This window comes from Lissotriton vulgaris, chromosome 10 (assembly GCF_964263255.1).
Source record: "Lissotriton vulgaris chromosome 10, aLisVul1.2, whole genome shotgun sequence".
Lineage (NCBI taxonomy): Eukaryota > Metazoa > Chordata > Amphibia > Caudata > Salamandridae > Lissotriton > Lissotriton vulgaris.
Genome location: NC_141698.1, coordinates 191520249 through 191538675, shown reverse-complemented (window position 1 = coordinate 191538675; position 18427 = coordinate 191520249). Strand labels below are relative to the sequence as shown.

Sequence of the window (18427 nt, the reverse complement as noted above, 5' to 3'; positions counted from 1 at the left end):
ACTCTATGACAGGTAACAAAGGTTCAGTCGACCTGAGTTGGGATTTAGATCTATAGTGATCTGATAAGAGATCAAAAATCCCGCCGTAACAGTTGGTAGCAGAGTAGGATGGTTACCTTCTAGAGGAAGGTGATCTAGACTAGGTTAAGATTACCCCGAGGCCCCTAGAGATCGAGAGATGAGCAGCAGAAGAATCGCCTGCCGAAGAAGGTGCTGACGGTGCGAGAGAAAAGTAGCAGGGTCGGACGAGAGTGAGTATAATAAGGGTCATGCGTTGTCAGATTGCGGTGTTTTGTGTTGTATCTGTATTGTAATGTCATGCGGAGTTGAATGCCTGTAGTGTCATTGAGGGAGGGTTGTGAGCGCGCGCAACCTGGTGAAAATCTTAAGTTCAGAGAAGAGCTTAAGTGGTTCGGGTGTATCGAACAGCCAGAGTAATTGTCGACCATTGTAAAGGGGGTCATGAGGTACCATTGATCGCCCGCAGGACCGTGATAGGGGGAACGCAAGAGTGAGTGTATGGGTAACGGACGCAGGTCGGAAGTTACTGTGTGTAAGTAACCTATCAGTCAAGGCGATTGTCTGGACGTTCACGGAAAGACATTTCGTCAGTTAAGGTGACAATTACAGTTAGACTGTGGGCGTACAGTCAAGGAAAGTGATCGCTTGGTCGGAAGTAATCATTTTTCAGGGTATGAATGGGACGCATGCATGACCGGGAGACGAGCTGAGAGAGGAGGGGAACTGCTGCGAAGGGGAGACGAGTGACGTCAGAGAGAGCCGCGCTGTGATAGGCCGGTTGGTGTGAAGCCGCGCTGTGATAGGCCGGTTGACGCGAACCGCGCTGTGATAGGCCGGTTGGTGTGAAGCCGCGCTGGGATAGGCCGGTTAGCGAGAGCCGCGCTGGGATTGGTGGATTGTCATCAGGAAGTAAACGAACGTAGCGAAATAGAGAAAAAATTGTAGATTTCGAACATGAAGTGTTTTAAATGCTTGAGAGCGATCTTTAAGAGAAAAAGGAGGGAATCTTATTGCGGGGAAGAGGCCCCGCCAGAGGGTACACCAGCTCATTATATGGCTACGAATGTTGGGTTACATACTATACTGTGGCTTGCTACTTGGAGCAAGATTACAGAAGGGAACGAGGAACTGACTTTTCCGAAATACGGAACGTTTAGATTAGAAGTGTTGCACAAGCTAAAAGCAGTTATGTCTTCACTGAGACCTTTGCCTAGACCAACACAGTTTGAGGCCCTTAATGCGTGGATTAGGGCGGCGCACGACAGGAATCAGAACAGGCGTCAAGAAAGGGTGAGACGATCAGTAAGAGCAGTGCAAGATGCCAAATGGGATGCGGAAACCAAGAAATGGAGGGTGCAGACTATTGAAGTGGATAAGTTATACCCAGTGAGAGAGGTTACAGGAGAAAAGAGAAACCCAGAGGAGGATGATGAGAGCGAGTCAGAGGATAGCCTAATAAGTAGGTTGTTGATAGATAGACCGCCTCCGTACAATAGGGAGACGGAAGGTATCGAGCTCCCAAGGGAAGATAGGTTTGGCATAGAGGAGAATAGACCACTCCCTATAACGGATTGGGTACCTACCAAAGGTGAGAAAACACCTCAACCTAGTCCTGTACAGAGGGTAGTCGGAAGGTTTGTGGAACAGAAGGTGCCAGCAACGGAGTGTGTTGAGTCTCATGGATTGCCAGATGCTCTTCAAGTACCCGTTACCATAGGTCCTATAGTGTCGGTTTATAACCCAGAGAAAGTGCGAGAGGAGGAACAGGTACAGCTAGACAGAGAAAGAGCTGAAATGTAAAGAAGGAAAAACATGACAAATGCCTGGAGGCAATTGCCAGGACCGATAAAATGGAGCACCCCATTGGATTCAGCAGTGGATCCCATTACAGAACAGGGGGGTCAGAGAGGACCGATGGATCTGAGAGGACCACGGCCGAAATCCTTTAAGGAGTTGAGGGCTGACTTGAGGGAATGGGATGCTGCCATAGAAACACAGAGTAACAGGTCAAGAGCGGAAGCTGAATGGGGAAGTCGAGGCAACAGGACACTGTCTCACTGCGGGGCTAGCGAAAGCGGTCAGGAGTGGGATGGTAAGAGTCAGGAGAGTAGAGAAGCTACCCGTCATATCCACGGTGGAAGTAGGCAGGAGCAAGAAGGTAGAAGTACAGAGTGTGGAGGGACGTCTCGTCTCATTCACAGTGAGGGAGAACGAAGGACGCAAGAGTACAGGGATAGCTTTAAGTGCACCTACCATGCAACTGACGATAACGTACAGCATTGGAATCGCGGGAACATGGGGAGCCGCGAAGGGTCTCACCATGCGTCGAGCGATCATGGACAGCAGGGGAATTGCAATAGCATGGGGAATAATGGAGTGTCTTACCATGCACCTAGAGAAACCAGGCAGAATGGCAAATGTGGGACTATGGGGAGTAGAGAAGTGTTTTTCCATACACCAAGAGAGGATAGAACTGCCTGGGACCTGGAGATTTGGGAGCATGGGAGGACTCCCCATAACACGCCTGAGCCCAGACGTAGGACTCAGAGCTGTGATGGGAGAGACGTAAATGGGCTCTCTAGAGACAGCACACTGAAAGCTGTGATAAAGGCAAAAAGGCTTGATGTGACCAGTTTAAAATCTGACCTGGATGAGATAATAGATGGTGCGTTGCCTTTAGAAAGGATTGACATGTACGAGCAAGATGAGCTGCTGTTTATAGCAAAGGATATTACTCGAAAGGCAAGAGCAACTCACGAGAAATTGTCTGAACTGGCAGACAAGTATATGGTAGACTTGTCGAGAACAAAGGCATTACAGGGTAACCATAGGTTGCATTATTCAGATCAGGACCTGGATGAGAGGAGGACAACTGGATTAAAAACACACATAAGGGAACTGATCACAGGAATAAGAGCATGGAGAGATTTGGATAAATGGGAAGAAAGGTGGTCCAAGAAGGGGACTGTCAGGCGGAGCGAGATTGTGATGTCCCCGGAGGGAAGGCCACTGCGGATGGAGGCATTCCCTTTGCGAGAAATAGCGAATGGGAGTTATGTACATGTGCCCTGGAGTAGGGGAGATTTGGCTGTGTTTACCAATTCGTTTCCGAAGTTAAGAGAGAATCCCGTAGAATGGTACAAACAGGTAGAGAGGTTTGTCAAGATCTCTAAGGTACTGTGGATTGATTTGAACACTTTATTCGACATTGTGGTCCCAGGAGACTTGTGGATAGCATGCAAAGTTAGTGTCGAATGGCCCCCAGCAGAACCAGAAAGAGATGCTCGTACTAATGGACCGCCAGAAAGAGTAATGATAAAATATGAAAGGGTGATGACATGGCTGAAAGAGAAGGCGCCACCGCAAGATATAGATTGGGTGAAAATAGACCGAACTAGACAGGAACCCAAGGAGACAGTCCATGAATTTTATGAGTGATTGCTGAAAACGTTCAAACAATACAGTGGATTAGATGTAATGGATCCCAAAGACATAGGACAGTTTGTATCGAAGTTCGTTTTGGGGTTGAGACCTGATATTTGTTTGATGATTCAGCAACACTTAATTTGTTGGCAAAACAAACCATTGGATGAAATTTTGAGATACGCAAGGTATTGCAGTGATGAAATAGATTCCAAAGCAAAGAAACTTAAGGAGAAGCTGATGATGGTTCAGATGCAGTCGGCTGGAAAGGGTGGACAGCATTAACAGGGAACGGGGACGATGGGAAGGAGATCAAATAGCCAGAATAGGGACAATGAGGAAAATCCGAGACCTAGAATAGACTTTGCTACATTGAAAAAGACGACAAAGTGTCACCAGTGTCACCAGGTGGGACATTGGAAACGCGAGTGTCCCTATAACCCTGAAAATGGAGAACTGGAAGTAGAGGAGGAAGAAGTTCAGACCGTTCCAGTCCTAGGGGTGACAGTACCAAAGGGTAAGGTGGCCAAGGGGGGACTTCGGCTCCTCGAGCTCAGTTCCCGCAACCACCAAAGATTTCGACAGGGGGTAAGACCTATAGACAAATGCCTCTTTTAGTAGGAGGAGAAGAGTGTTACTACGTTGATCCACTGACGGGACGGCGTGTGAGTAGAGAGGAGGACTGTACCCTCGGGGCAGTTCTAGAGGTGGACCAAAGAGGACCGTTAGTTGAGGCTGAGGTGGCGGGGTGTCCTACAACATTCTTAGAAGATACCGGAGCTACTCGATCAACTTTGAGATCAGCCGTGGTTCCGGATCTGCCAATGTCGGGGGAGACGGTTCAAGTGGTAGGAGTCGCAAATAGGAGAATGACTAACCCTTTGACGGAACCAGTGCTAGTGAGAATAGGAAACTACAGCGATGAACATCAGTTTGTAGTATGTGATTCTAGCCCTGTGTGTCTGTTAGGAAGAGACTTATTGTGCAAACTAAATTGCACAATATACTGCACGCCTCAGGGAGTAGAGGTACAGACTAACGACGATGATGCCACCTTTAAAGTTGCAAATTCAAGAGTATGCGTAGAACTGTATCCTACCCTGACAGTGGAAGAGCTCCCTTGGGAATTAAGAGATACTGTGTCATCTGAAGTATGGGATTTCACTGGAGAAGAGATAGGATTGATTAAAGGAGTAGAACCAGTGAAAATCATGATAAAACCAAATGTTGAATATCCAAGAACGCCTCAATACAAATTGACCCCGGAGACGATTGCAGGAATAAAACCCGTGATCGACTCCATGATTCAGCAGGGAATACTGAAGGAAATCGTGGGTAGTCCATGCAACTCCCCGATTATGGGTTTGCAGAAACCTAGCGGGAAATTTAGAATAGTACAGGATCTCCGAAAGGTTAATAACATAGTTGTTTCATGTTGTCCAGTGGTACCGAATCCATCAGTGATATTGTTTCAGATACCATTCCAAGCTGAGTGGTTCACAGTGATAGATCTTTGCCAGGCTTTCTTTTCAATACCCTTGCATGAGGAAAGCCAATTTCTTTTCGCTTTTAAGCTGGAAGACCGTGTATTAACATGGTGTCGTATCCCACAGGGGTATACAGAAAGCCCATCGATTTTCAACCAGCTACTGAAAAAAAATATTGAAAGTCTAGTACTACCACAGAACTCGGTTCTAGTTCAGTACATAGACGACCTACTTGTTGCGTCAGGAACAGAAGAAGCTTGTAAGATAGACACCATTGCCTTGCTGAACCATTTAGCTGAAAATGGGCATAAGGTGTCTTCGAGCAAATTGCAGTACTGTCTGACAGAAGTACAGTACTTGGGTCACCGAATTGAAAAAGGAAAGCGGAAGGTGTCACCAGACAGGATAGAGGCGATCATGAAGATGAACTCGCCTACGACACAAAGAGAGGTCAGGATGTTCCTAGGAATGGTTGGTTATTGCAGACAGTAGATAGCTAACTTTTCTCTGAAAGCAAAACCCTTACAAAAACTGACGCACAAGGAGGTGAGTGATCCGGTACCATGGGACAAGGATTGTTTGATGTCGATCCTACAGCTGAGAGAGGACTTGTGCCGTGCTCCAGCTTTGGGAATGCCTGATTATGAAAAACCATTTTCACTTTACTGTTGCGAAAGAGAAGGTTGTGCTTTGTCAGTCCTAACACAAATTCATGGAAATGCCCGTAGACCCGTTGCATATTTTTCAGCTACTTTAGACCCAGTAGCCGCAGCGTTGCCCGGATGTCTTAAATCCGTTGCTGCAACAGGTGTCAGCATTGAAAGGTGTGAAAGTATCGTGATGGGACATCAATTAGTGGTGTATGTACCTCATTCTGTAGAACTGTTAATGACCAGGACCAAGACACAGCACTTGACCAATAATAGGCTCACGCGCTACGAGCAAGTTATCCTTGCTGCGGAGAACGTGACCCTTAAGAGGTGCTCTGTTTTGAATCCTGCCACTTTGATGCCACTTCCTAATGATATAGAAGACGAAGAATGTGAAGATCACGATTGCCTTGATGTGACTGAACTATGCACCAAGCCAAGACCAGATATTGTGGATGAGCCGTTGACTGACCCTGATGAAATTTTCTTTGTTGATGGCTCATGCGTAAGAGACGATACTGGTCAGTTGAGAGCAGCTTATGCTGTTTGCACCATTACTGGAGTTGTGGAAGCCGCTTGCCTAGAAGGAGTACACTTCGCTCAGGTAGCCGAAATCATTGCATTGACACGTGCCTGTTTAGCAGGTAGCAAAATTCGAGTCACCATTTACACAGATAGCCAATATGGTTTCGGGGTAGTTCATGACTTTGGGCAATTGTGGTCTCAGAGAGGTTACATGACTTCTTCAGGGTCGCCTATTCGAAATGGGGAGTTTGTGCGACTATTGTTAGAAGCGTTACAAGATCCGGCAGCAATTGCCATTGTTAAATGTGTAGCACACACCAAAGGTACAGATTTTGTGTCCCAAGGCAATCGGTATGCCGACGAGGTTGCTCGCTATTGCGCGGAGCAAGGATACTCTTTCACGGAAGTGGAAGTGGGTGGGACTCAGGAAAAGACAGAGTTAAACATGATGCTAGAAACAGTTGATACTTGGGAAGATTTAAAAGACATGCAAGAGAACGCATCAGATTTTGAGAAAAAGACATGGGAAACGGCAGGTTGTGTAAAAAGTGAAATGGATTTGTGGGTTTCAGCAGATGGAAGGGCAGTATTACCAGATGAATTAGTGAGTCCAATGGCACGACAGATACATGGTCCAGTACATTTAGGAAGAGATGCCATGCTGCGGGTATTTAGGCAGACTTGGTATAACCCTAAGTTCAGAGTTGCCGCAGAAGCAGTGTGTCAAAGGTGTGTAACATGTCAGCAATTGAACGTAGGGAAAAGGACACCAGTTACATTGAGTCACATTGGGAGGTCTGGTGGCCCTTTCAACTGAATGCAATTAGACTTTATTGAGATGCCAAAAAGCAACCGCCTCAGGTATGTTCTGGTGGTTGTATGCATATTTTCCAGATGGGTCGAGGCATACCCTACACGCAGGTGCGATACACTCACAGTAGCAAAGATGTTGCTTAGAGAGTTAATACCACGCTTCGGGTGCCGACCTCTTTGGAATCAGATAGAGGGACACATTTCAACAGTGAAGTTGTGAAGATGCTTTGCTCTGCATTAAATATTGATCAGAAGTTGCACTGTAGCTATCGACCAGAGGCTTCGGGGATCGTGGAGCAGATAAATGGAACTATAAAATCCCGAATGGCCAAAGTGTGTTCATCAACGTCCTTAAGCTGGCCTGATGCTCTGCCCTTGGTACTCATGAGTATGCGTAGCACACCAGACAGGAGAACAGGCCTCTCCCCACACGAGGTTCTCATGGGGAGGGCAATGAGACTTCCATCTGTTCCAACTACAGCTTTGTTGAATATCACAGATGACTTGATCCTGGATTATTGCAAGGGACTTTCTGATGTCATTCATTCTGTGTCTCTTCAGGTGCAGGCTGCTGAAATTACATCTTCCAGAGACCTATGTCACGACCTGTGCCCTGGTGACTGGGTGCTGGTGAAGAAGCACGTCCGGAAGAACTGCCTAGACGTGCGCTGGAAGGGGCCTTACCAGATAATTCTGACAACGAACACTGCTGTAAAGTGTGGAGGGCTGCCAAATTGGATTCACGCCTCCCATACTCGAAGAGTTCCAGCACCCCTGGAAGAAACAGCTCCTCTCACAGATGAAAATCCAGCTGTGGACGGCGAACCACTAGAGGGGATCAGTCAAGCTGTGGGGGTGTCGGAGGAAGCTGGGAGTGCTTCAGATCAAGCGGAAGAAAGACAGGACGACAGTGAAACTGAAGTTGCCACAGAAGGAGAAAGTTGCTGTGAATACGGCTCAGACACTGATCAAGTCAAAAGTGATCAAGAACCGAGTGTGAGGACAAGAAATAGGAGAACAAGGCGTGGAGAAGCTAGTTGGCCTGAAAGGAAGAAGAGGCTGAGCTTAAAGCCAACTCAAGAGAGAGCTCTTGCTCCTATATCTGAAGACTCAGATCGGGACGAAGGTGCACAGGATCAAGAGCAGGAGGGTCCAAGAAGATCATGGAGGGTGCGAGTGCCCTGCAGAAGATACGCCACTCCTGAGTGGACCTACCTAGCAGCAGATGTCCAGTGCACGGAGATCCGGGAGGGTGAGGGAAGTGACAGTGACCAGTACTGACCCAATCATAACTTTGGAAGTGGTGTTGTTGGTACCTGGAATTGAGATCGAAGGGTTGCTGACACTCACTGTCCCCAATCCTCCTTATCTGAGCAGAATAAGAGAACTGGTTTTAAACAGAGTAGAATTTCCGACTTTTGGTCCAACGATTCCAGCACTCGAGGAGATCATTCTTCGCTTAGAAATTTTAGAATACGTGATTAGAGCCGCTGGAACACGCATGATTACAGACTGCTAAAGACTTTGTAAATAAACAGATTGAGAGATAACCTAGCGCCAAGTGGAAGAAGAAGAAATTTAGGGACTTTTCATTTAGTGGATGGAGAAGGGCTAGGGTTGTCTGTTGCTATAATTCAAAAGACTGATCTTGCAAAAGGGATTACCAGCTTCCAGGTGTGGTTCGAAAAGACCGAATAAGCAAAGAAAACACTGTTGAAGGAGCAAAGAAAACAGACTTTGTGTTGTGGCAGAAAATTAGAACTACACTGTCTTGAGATCATGGAGGCCGGCAACCCGAACCGAAAGGCAAAATGCATAGTAGGCACACTTTTAGTGGGAGTAATGTTTCTTATAGTTTTAGTAGTTACTGTATCATATATAGTTGGACATGAAAATGAAGAGAAGGCAACAAAAGAAGCAAAAATTGTAGTGACACTGAAACCTACCACTGCTGGTCAAAGGGGGGACAATAAAGAGAAAGATAAAGCTTTGCTAGCAGCAGAAACTCGTAGGTTGCACGGAGATGAATCACAAGGAAATTTCAAATCAAATGCATATGCTAAGTTACTTTATGAATACATTGATGCTATGGATGCAAAGGACTGTTATGTTTGCATGCAATTGCCAGCCTCTGTAGATGAAGGTATTAGGTACCATCATCTTCCATTGACTTATGGAATCCCATGTAGTTTGTTGCTTAGTATATTTTATGGACGCGATAGCTTTGAGTATTATTTTTCAAACTTTGACGCTGTTTTACCAGAGGTCCCGGCCTACAAGCACATGAACAAGTGGGATTATTATAAGAGTGAAGATCGATTAAGGAAATTTTTCATTCCTTGGAGAACGCTGGATACTTCATATGCCCGAAGAAATAATTTGACTTGTAAAGTGTAAGAAATTGAGAAAAAGTTTATAGGGCAGGTGAATGATCGATATAGGAGGCAGAAGATCCTAAAGGCTTCGGGCCAATGGAAAACAGATTGGACCGAGGAGGAAAAGTCACACAAAAGGAAGGGTAGTAATGGTTCAATAGCTTTAGATCGAGAGCAAAGAGGGAAACTATGTATATACAGGGGTAAAACCTACTATGAAAATGTGTTTGTGGGAGAAGTTAGTTGTGAACATGCTTTCCAAATAGAATACTATACAAAGGATTTATTGAAGGGAATGCAGGTGATCCCGAATGTATATTTTGTCTGTGGAAGAAATGCATACGTGAAACTACCGGATAATTGGTACGGATCATGTTATTTAGCAATTGTCTTCCCCAAAATATACCATAACAAGGATCTAGAAATCATAGAGGGAGGAACTCAAGCCAGAGGGAGAAGGGATGTAAGCAATGATGAGGTAATTGGAGACATATTTGGTGCTATGTTCCCTCTTTTAGGGATAATACTGGATGATGTCAAGATTAGGAAATTGGCAACAGTTGTAGATAGGTTGTCTGCCAGTACTGCTAGATCACTAATGCTGGTGGAAGGAGAGATGCAATCGATAAGGGCAATGGTTCTCCAGAACCGACTTGCTCTAGACGTTCTGTTAGCCAAAGAGGGAGGAGTCTGTAAGGCTTTGAAGGTCCAGGAATGTTGCACTTACATTCCAGACAATTCAAAACCTCTTGAAAAATATATACAGAGCATCACTGAAATTCATCATGAGATTGAGGATCTGACACAGGTGAATGTGTGGGAAAAAGTGGGTCATGGAATGGGTAAAGTTGGAAGTTGGTTTGCCAACCTAGGGAAGGGTTTCATTTGGTACATACTGAAACCTATCATCATAATAGTGATTTGTGTAATCACATTGGGGGGGTTGGTGCGGCTGTATCAATGGTATAGATCAAATAGGTTGCAAAGATCCATGAGAGAGCAGGAGCAGAGGTTAGCTGTGATGCAGGATAACCAGTACAGGAGTCTGAGGGCTCTAGAGATGATGAAGCGAGGGAGCACTGCAATGAGTTCTGTTTGATTCAATTCATACTCTCAGGGATGCTGCTGTGATGGTGATGACCTCTAAAGGTCATCAAAGGGGGGAACTGAGAGAGCGCAAATCAAGTAAAATGTAGAGGTGCCCCATATTTACAAGCACGTTGCACCAGTCTAGTTAAAGGAACATATAAGAGTGTCGAATTTATAGAGTGCATACATATAAGAGTGTTGAATTTATAGAGTGCATACATATAAAAGTGTTTAATTAATACAGAGTGCATATATCAGTATGAAAAGCTAATGTAGGAGTGTTTAGAGATGCTAGAATGATATTAAATTCCATGTTATGTGGCTGTTGCAGAGGAGAATGAAATGCTGTTAACCGTAGAAATGTGTAGGCCTCATGGCAGTTCACTGAGAAAGAATGCGTGCCTTTACAATTTCACATGATATGGATTACTTGTTATAATTCAAAGTATTATTGATCATAGAATTGAAAATATACGTTTTATAGAAGTGTTCCCTATAACCAGTAGTGTGTAATAAGTTAGAATACTGTTTAGGCTGAGAAATAAAGGTTCATAGTGTGCACAGGCCCGTTTCATGTAAATCTAATAGGCCTGAAGAGATATGGTTGTTTCTTTTGATCTGCATGTGCTAGTTAGAATTTGATCGTGTTAAGCATAAATCGTCGACCGTGCTCGAAGGTTTACGACTTAGGAGATAAGCTGGAGGCCGGAATTTGGGGCCCACTTCATGGGTGTCTGTTTGCAGGTGCGAGGGGGTTCCAATCAAGCGAGTGATGAATAGAGCTCTGTTCTGGGAGACAGGCACAGGCCTGGAGGAGGGCTCAGGAATTTCCTAGGGGGTACCGTCTTGCCGGAGAAGAGCCTGAGCAGCAAGGTCAACGCTAACAAGGAGCCCAGAGGAGTATCAGCATGGAAAAAGCCAGAACCGACACCACGTGAGGGGTGTACGTGAGGGGCGTCTCTGAGGGGCGTTCTCTACTGTAATTGCTTTTTTTTATTAGGGACAGCACCCCTGGGTGGAGGTAGAGCAGATGGCCTGAGGAACCTAAGAGAGCGGATGGGTAGGCAGATAGAGCATAACTGCGATGCACAGATTTACAACAAAGACTAAGGGAAAGTGAGTGATCTTCTTTGGAAGTCACCACGGCTGACACCTTTTTAGGTTAAGATCTTGCTAAATAGGGATGTCACTTAGTCTAGTGTAGGGACAGTTTAATCTGAATTTTCCTTCCCTTTTGTAAATGTCGCACAAGTTACAACTTGTGTTCATCCTTGCAACTTTGATGATATTTGAATTGGTTTTGGTGATACTCTTCTGTCGCCTAAGAGCATTTAGAAAATTCATGTTTGTACTAATACCAGTGTATCTTTTGAACCTTATATTGAGGTGTTTGTATCTTCAGTTATCTTTGGCTTTATAATAAAACTTTTAAACTTATTCGTAGTAAGTGGTTCTTTAGAGTTGTGTAAGTCTTAAACTGATTAACCTAGTAGTGGATTGCTTTTTACTCTATGACAGGTAACAAAGGTTCAGTCGACCTGAGTTGGGATTTAGATCTATAGTGATCTGATAAGAGATCAAAAATCCCGCCGTAACACTGTTGCTTTCTTTCGCTCTTTTTCCATATGTTTCTAGTTTCATATAAATGTTATTGGCCGTATCTGTACTGAGGTATCTCTTGTAATGTCACAAAATTTAAATAAAAAGAACTCTAAAAACAATAAACGAGAACCAAGTGTTCCTGACAATGAAGATCTTAATAGGCAATATGTTCAACAAGATAATTAAATAACTACCACCTGCTCAATCCGCAATGTATCAAAAGGTGCAAGATGTGTTAAATGCATATTTTTCCAACAAGAAAATGGACGCCGAATAGTTCACATTCAACCAAGCAGCTCAAGAAAAAGGGGAACCAATGAGTGAACTCATTACCAGCTTTTGGTTATTGGTTCAACGCTGCAAATTCAACAATGTCTCTGATAAAGATGCAATCAGACTGCGAGTAATCGAGAGATGTCAGGCTGAATCACTCTGATGCCAGTTGTTAAGAAAACCTCTGGAAGAGGAACATAGATGACGTGCTCTGCATCTGGACTGGTACCGAGGAGGCACTGCTGCAATTTTTTGCTTGGCTGAACCGGCAGGATGCTAGCCTGAAATTCACGTGGTCTTATAGTAAGGACACAGCAATTTACTTGGATCTGGTTATCGAAGTTAAAGATGGAGCCATTGCTACATGTGTGCATCAGAAGCCCACTGATAGAAATTCCCTCCTCCTTTATGATTCATATCATCCGAGGGCTTTATGGGATAATCTCCCGGTAGGCCAATTTTTGCGGTACAGGAGGAATTGTTCCTTAAGTAAAATGTACATGGAACAATCTCAAGGGCTAGCGATGAAGTTAGAACAAAGGAATTATCCCTCAAAAATAATTAAACAGGCTAAAAAACGTGCCCTCAACACTCCACGATGTGTCCTTTTGGAGAGCAATGTAAAAGAGAAAGATGACTGTGTTCCAGTTGTAATGACGAATGATCCATTGTCTACAAGAATTAGACAGTCCATTCGAAAACATTGGCCCTTGCTTTCATGTAAAGACTTTGTCATGCCACCTCCGAGGTTTGCATTTGAAAGATCGAGCAACCTCAAAGACAAATTAGTACATACCCTGGGACCCCCTGTAATGAAAAGGAATGAGACGACCATTCCTAAGGGACATTTTCCATGTGGTACATGTTCTGTGTGTCCTTTGAATATGAAGACCACGAGTGTAACCCTAAATTCAGGGAAGGAGTGGTTTTTGAACCGATTCAGCAATTGTAATACCACAAATGTGGTTTACAGATTGCGTTGTGAGTGTGGCCTTCAATATATAGGGCTGACGTCGAGAAAAGTAAAGACAAGAATACAAGAACACCTTAGTACGATTAGATCTGGGAAATTGACAACAAAACTGGTACAGCACTGCCACACAGCAAAACACTGCTTTACCTGGGTAGTCCTAGAAAAACTAGTAGGTAACCCACAAAATGCAGAAAAGATCCTTCTTTCAAAAGAAGCAAGATGGATCTATCAAGAAAAAAGCGACCAGCTGGGTTTGAACGAGATTATTGAATGGAACAGGATATCATGAAATGCTTATATGACATGCAGCTGTATTTCAAACTTTGGCTGCCCTTTGGTATCAGTTAAGGTGGTATTGGTATGTGTACTAAGGTAGCAATTGTGCCTTGGGAGATATATATGAGTCACAGTTAACTGGAAGATAAACTGTGATTTTTGGAAATGAAAATCAATGAACTGTGGCTGAATACTGATTCCAATTGGCACTAGTGTTTGTCAAAATCTCCCCGCAGAGATAGAGAGGTGTGTTGTGACGTAGCGTACTCTCAATGAGAAGAACTTAATAGGTCATGAACTTTTTATTAAAATTGCACCACCTTGAATTGCAATTAAATTAAGTTTTTTTTTTATCCTTTCATAAAGGCATAGGAAGAGGGTAAACAATATAGCAGGGCGGCTATATTCCTCTGGTGTATTTAACAATTCTTGGTTCCTACCAAATTGTTTTTTGACAAAGACTAGTTTTTTGAAAATGCAGGTACATAAATGTAGAAATAACAAAGGATCTTTTGAATGTTAGATCTAGTTGGTTTAAGCCCTGCACAAACACAATATGAACGTTACTTATAGTATTTTCACTATTGTGGAACGTAAAATCAACTTGTCCCTATTCAATATGGCAGCCGCATTAGACGCGGGTCACGCTTTACACGTGACCGCTTCTTAAAACAACTCCGTTTTTAAACCTGACGAGTATAGCAGCGAAACACATGACGAGACGTCGCTCTCGCCAAACCTTGTATTGGTAAGGAGTAGGGAGGCAGGTAACACAAGGATTAATTATTTTTGAAATATTAAACGGAACGTAAAACCAACGCGTCCCGATTCAACATGGCAGCCTGAGTAGACGTGGGTCACCTTTTACACGTGACCGCGTCTTTGAGGAAACACAGATGAAAAACCTGACGAGCATAGCGGCAAGTTACAGGATGAGACGCCGCGCTTGCCGAATCACGTATTGGTGAGGAGTAGGGGGGCAGGAAACATGCGAGGTGCCCTTGCTTTGGAGTGGTTGATTCGTGAATGTGAACTCCTGCTGTGTTCTTTTTACCGGGTCTTTAAGAAGTGATGTTGCTAGAGTGTTGCTTCAGTTTGTAGTGATGGTGTGGCGAGCACACTCCCTGGTATGATTGATCTCCTTTGGGCTCTTTTATGTCCGGACTTGTAATGAAGTAAATGAGCCTGGCACAATTCAAGTATATTTACAAATGGTTTTCATAGCTTGATGTAGATATATAGCCAATTGGTGGCGAATCAGACATTAAGGAAACATTTTGAGTCTGTATATAAATACATAGGGACTTTTGACCGCAGTACATATGCTATTCGCTTTCTGTAAATATAGGGATTTTACATCATAGCACATGTGTCTTCTTTTTAGATTAATACAAAGATCATAGGGTCAACCGAAAATAAGGGCTCACATAAGGAGCTTGGATGATCTGAGGTTCCCCTCTTAGGCTGGTATGAGAAACAAAAGCCTAAACAGGGTAATTATTTTGAATATGGTCCAGTACAATTCAAATTTGTTTTTAATTTGCGATTAAGTTTGGGAGCAGATGGGCGAATTCCCTTGTGACATGATGGTGTATTCTCTTTTTCTATTGACAGTCTTTCTAGATTGATGTGTCCAACCATGGTGCTGTGACGAGTTGTCTAGCACTGAAGAATTTGCCTAAACTTATAGGCAATGAAACATGTTGGCATGTGAAAATGGGTATGCATGAATAGCAACCTGTCCACATTTTTAATGTGACAGTTAACTCCTAGTGAAGAATAAAGTAATTGTGTGACAGGCGTGCCTGTCAATTTTAACCTGTATTCCGTCACTATCATAGAGTGTACTTACTTATCACTCTTCTGCACCCACAAGTTTTTCTGTTTTTTTGGACACTTATTTACTTTAGACACAGTGACTACCAATGATGAGAACAGTGGGCTTATCTGGTAAGTACCTGCCAGTTACCCCCTTGGTGGTTCGCCCGTGAGGGGTCACTTTGTCTCCCCACACATTTTTCACCTCCTCCACCTCGACGAACTCTCCTTCGCAAACCTCATGCCTCAGCTGATTTCCCCTCCCATCCCAGAGCTCCCCAAATGCCCACTACCGACATCCTTGAGGCATCTTCGCCCTCGCAAGCACACTAGCTGTCTATAGGAGGAGGAAACCCTTGACCTCGCCCTCTCTTACAACCTTTCCCTTGTCACAACAAATCCACTAGACCTCACTGAAAACGAAATCCAGGATATTCTCCAGGACCATAATGCTTACCTCTCCTTGTCTACCAGACCTGAGTGCTCCACACCCCATCTGCACGGTCGCTATCAACCCCTGCAGATCAGCTCCCCTCTGTAATAGAAGGGTGATCAGAAGCAATCTTGCACCTGTACCCCTGTCTGCCCCGACTCCCGACACCACCTCCCTCCCCGCTCTGACGGGTCTCTTAATCAACTGCCGATCAGCAGTAAAGCATGCCGCCGATGTCGCTGCTTTCATTCTGAACAATAACACCTACTTAGCTATTCTAACAGAATCATGGCTTAATGATTCCTCATCCCCATGCCTTGACCTCTTAGTCCCCCCCAACTTTAACATTGCTAGGATAGACAGCCCACATAACAAAAAAGTGGCGGAATCGCCTGCATCCATCACTCTAACCTCCTTGTCACAGAGCTTCCAGCGGATACCACAGATTCCTGTGAATATCTAGCCCACTCTATCTGTAGTAACACCACACACCTATGCAACCTGCACATCTTTTACCACCCCCCCAGGCATGAACGACCCCTTCACTGACTACCTCATGCAAATTATCACGGCTAAGAAGTCCCCCAACACCAAAGACATTTTCCTCGGAGATTTCAACCTGCACTGGAATGACCTTAAGGATCCTCATGTCAACGCAATTAAAGACCTCACGGCCGATCTAGCCCTGACCCAAGCTTGCTCACTCCCAACCCACTCGAAAGGGGCCACTCTAGACTGGATCATCTCTAAGGAGACAACCGTCAAGCTCTTCTCTATTGACCGCTGCGACTGGTCTGACCACCATGCCATCGCCTTCCTTCTACCTGGCACCCGCAAGACAAGGGCACCACAACCGGTGCTCCCTAAATGCTGGGTCAGAGACACCAAAAACCTAGACCTCAATGAACTTGAGATCCGCTGCAAATCCGACCTCCCCCACGCCACATCACATTGGTCAGTGACCTCAATGATCACTACTCTGTAACAATGTCGAACATTCTGGATGACCTAGCCCCTCTTAAACTAAAAAGTACTCAAGTCAAAGATAGAAACCCATGGTTCACTGGTTCCCTCAACGACAAGAGGAGAGCCCTCCGACAAGCCGAAAGAATCTGGAGACAGCAGCCCTCGGCAGATCACCTAAAACGTCTTTGCCAGGCCAGAAATACATACAACAAGAACATCCTCAACTCAAAAAAAGAGTTTTCCAGAGCGGAACTAGGAAATGCCCAGAACAGACCATGCAAACTCTTTGAGATGGTCAAACTCCAATCGAACAAACTGTCCAAAACAGCGAAAGAAAACCCTAAGTCTCTCAACTCTTCTGAGGATTTCTCCTCGTTTTTCACAAACAAAATCAAAACCTTAGGTATCGAACTTAGTGCTGCCTCACTCCCTCCACCGAACCTTGACTTTCTACCTCCTCCCCCCCTGCCTCCACAGTCCTCACCTAAGAATCTAGCGCACTGGTCCGAATTCTCACCCAATGATGAAAACTCTGTCGCCAAAATCCTTTCCACCTTAAACCCGAACAACCATTTCAACGACCCACTCCCTTCAAACTGTCTTGCGACCGCTGCCAAATCCATTATTCCTAGCTGGACTGCGATAATCAATGCCTCCCTCCGGCAGGGATCAATCCCGGCCTCGCTGAAAGCAGGCCAAGTCCTCCCCATTCTGAAAAAGCCGTCTCTGGACCCAGCCTCCCCAGACAATTTTAGACCAATTTCCAACATTCCTCTCTTGGCTAAAGTGCTGGAAAAGTGTGTACAAATACAGCTAAGTCACCACATCAACAACTTCCATTTACTCATTGACTGCCAATCCGGCTTCCGACCTGGACACAGCACTAAAACCACCATGCTCCACATCGTCGATGATGCTCTACAAGCCCTTGACCAAGACAAAACCTGTCTCCTAATCTATCTTCGGCCTTCGACACAGTCAACCACGAGATGCTACTCGAACGCCTCAAACTTAGGATGGGATTAGATGGCACAGTCCTCGACTGGTTTAGTTCCTACCTCCAAAACGGATCTCAGAGATTCCTAATCAATGGCAACCTGTCCGCTCCCTCCGTGGTCACGGTGGGAGTCCCTCAAGGATCAACGTTGTCCCCCACCCTTTTCAACCTCTATTTAGAACCCCTTGCTTAAGTCCTTCGCACTGCAAATATCTCCTTCCATATGCACGCTGACGACACTCAGATCTACATAAAAATCTCATCTCTTGAGGAGATCCTCACCTTGAATGAGGCCCTGAAGCTGACCGTCCAATGGCTCTCCTCCAACCAACTCAAACTCAATGCTAAGAAAACTGAGTTCCTCCTAATCTCCCCGCCCAAAAGCAACTCTGAGATCCAGACATGGATTAAAGCTATCACAGCCTTAAACTGTCCCCGAACATTGTGAACTCGGCCAAATGTCCGGGAATTACCTTGGATTATAACCTAAACATGCGAGACCACATCAACTCAATGGCCAAATCTGCCAGATTCCACCTGAGCTACCTATGGAAACTGAAACCCTTTCTGGATGCTCCCGACCTAAAATTTGCAGTCCAATCATTAGTTATTTCTCAGCTGGAATATGGTTGCTCCACCCTCTCTGGTTTACCCAAGATCTCTCTAGCACCCTTAAAAGCCTGCCTCAATGCAGCAGCCAGATTAC

General features: G+C 44.9%; 1 pseudogene; it reads left to right on the top strand.

The window, feature by feature from the left end:
• Positions 1–2382: 2382 nt before the first annotated feature.
• LOC147684965 (uncharacterized) overlaps positions 2383–18427 on the top strand; it is a 106385-nt pseudogene continuing 90340 nt past the window's right edge.